Source organism: Camelus ferus, chromosome 22 (genome assembly GCF_009834535.1).
Source record: "Camelus ferus isolate YT-003-E chromosome 22, BCGSAC_Cfer_1.0, whole genome shotgun sequence".
NCBI classification, from domain to species: domain Eukaryota; kingdom Metazoa; phylum Chordata; class Mammalia; order Artiodactyla; family Camelidae; genus Camelus; species Camelus ferus.
The window spans coordinates 14,829,708-14,832,034 of NC_045717.1; the positions used below are offsets into that span (position 1 = coordinate 14,829,708).

The 2,327-nt window shown below is 43.8% G+C and overlaps 1 non-coding gene across 1 annotated transcript; it reads left to right on the forward strand.

Annotated features, from left to right (window-relative positions):
* Window positions 1–1,743: 1,743 nt before the first annotated feature.
* LOC116659163 lies at window positions 1,744–1,874 on the forward strand. Its single transcript, XR_004314445.1, has one exon. It is a non-coding gene; the product is annotated as a small nucleolar RNA SNORA18 (small nucleolar RNA).
* Window positions 1,875–2,327: the final 453 nt, after the last annotated feature.

Consider the following 2,327-nt stretch of genomic DNA (forward strand, 5'->3'; position numbering starts at 1 on the left):
TCTTCCCCTGGACGTTATCATGTCTGGAGGTGAGGCCTATAAATCCCGCAGCCATCTCTGAGCACAGAGCCATCCATAAAATTAAGTCCAGACTGAAGATGACACAATAAAAAGATGGGAAGAATTTGGGTCCTTGGGGATGTTACTCAAGCATTGTTCAAAAAAATGCCTGGAACGTTCCATAATGCTAGGCTTCCAGTTTCATGAGATAAACTTCCTTTCTGCTTAAGCCAGTTTGCATTGTAGCTTTTTTTTTTTTTTTTTTGTTTACAAGCAGGAAAATTCATTCTGCCAGATAGGTTGGGGTTCATTTTGTTTTTAATTCAACAGGGATTTACTGAGCACCCACCATGTGCCATGTTCTACCTGGCCCAGGGCCAGGGTAATGCAGACTAAGTGACTAAGACAACACTGCCAATTCTAGTGACACTTAATGTTCTAATTTAGGGGAGGGGCAGGAAAGAAATAGAAATAGATGGGTTAGCTTTGATAACATCAAATGCTATACAGAAAATAAAGCAGGGTAAGGTGCTAAAAGATAGCTAGCAGCATGAAGGAGGGAAACAGAGCCTAAGAAACTATTAGGTATGTGCAGAAGTGGACCAAGTCCAGGGATGAGCACACCTCAGTGTTTATAATAGCAAAACTAATGATCATTACTAGAAATAACCCAGGTGTCCATCTGTGGGGGCCTCATGAGATATCAATCTTGGTGCGTTTATGTGATAAAATAGTATATTGTCAGTGAAAGGCTGGACTGTAAGATTATACCACTTATATGACATTATCTCCCAGGTAAATTATTAATAAAAATTAAAAGCTGAGTGTGGAATAGTATACAGAGTGGTACCCCAATGCTGAGAATTAGAAAAAGGACAGCTGGATACAGATGCAGGTATAAATGTATTTCTGAGTGGATGTGCAACAAAGTTTATCAGTGGCCATTAAGGGAGGTGAGAAAGGAGAGACTTTTACCTTTTATTTTGTACCTATCTGTACAGTTTTAGAATTTATGTTACCACGTGTCTTTTTAATTTATAGAATAAGTCCATTTTTTAAAGAAATTTTAATGATATCTCGATGTTCCTTCAAGGCAAACCTGAGTCCAGGGATAATTAGTGTAAGTAAATATCCATGCTTAGGAGGAGGGGCTTTTCATAGCCATGACCTCAGAGGAGAAGAACCTGACTTTAAATAGGAATTAGGCAAAAAATGAGGCCATCTGTTCTACCTGGTGTCACCTGGCATCCAGTCCCCCCACCATCAGGGATAAAAGCTGCAGGAAGAGACTCTAGCGCCGAATGCTCTGCGACGACCAAGAGCAGCACCGCATGGGACCAGCTGCCAGGATTATCCACCAGATAATGTCAGGGCAGAGAGACGGTGGGGGAGGATGGAAGAAAAATACGCGAGGACGCTAGACGAGGCCAAAACTCTGAAAGATCATGGGAGTGGCTGAGGAAGGGCCCTCATGGCGGGAATGCTCGGAGGCCTGGAGGTTGATGAAGGCGTGTAAGGTTATTAGCAGGTGCGTCTATATGACCTTCCCAGGGATTCCGCTCCCCAGGTGCTTTGATCTGAGCCAGGCCCAGAACCTGTGTTGATTTCACTTAGTGACCTCCCTCTTCACTGAACATGTGTTTTCAAAAGCCCTCATCTGCTCCCTGTCAAACCCCTATTTGTAACACAATCAGCAGGTCTCCCAAGGAGGCTGCCTCAATGCCAACTTTAAGAGCAGAACAGGTTGAGGTCTATCCCGATGGGGTGCTTTCCGTAGACCTGCATCATTGGAAACGCCCCATTGAGTGACTCTGTGGTTTCCTTTACTCACAGAACTGCATGTTAGATCTGTGGGAAAGAACTGCAAGACAGAGTTACTAAATAAACTATGAAAAACCTAACAGTCACACTTTTTTTATCTTAGGGCTTGGCATATCCCAGTGATCAGTACTGTCTATAGCAGTGTTCAAAGCAAATACAAGTAAATCTTACATTCTAGTAAATAAATAAGTAAAACTGGAGTTTGCCAGATGGTGATAAGTTCTTTGGGAAAAAAAAATAAGGCAGGCAAGTGAGACGAGGAGTGGAAGGGTGCAAAGGAGATGCATTCTGATTCCAAGTAGTGTGGTCAGGAAAGCCCTCACTGAGAAGGTGACAGCAGAGCAACATCCAGGGAAGGGAGGGTCAAATCATGGGATGATTTTGGGAGAAGAGCAGTCCAGGTATGGATAGGAGCAAAGGCGAAGGGCAGGGGGGCGTGTCTGGGTGTCTGGAGCAAGGAGGACAAGTGTCTGGAAAGGCGGAGCAAAGGGGAGTGTGATAAGAAG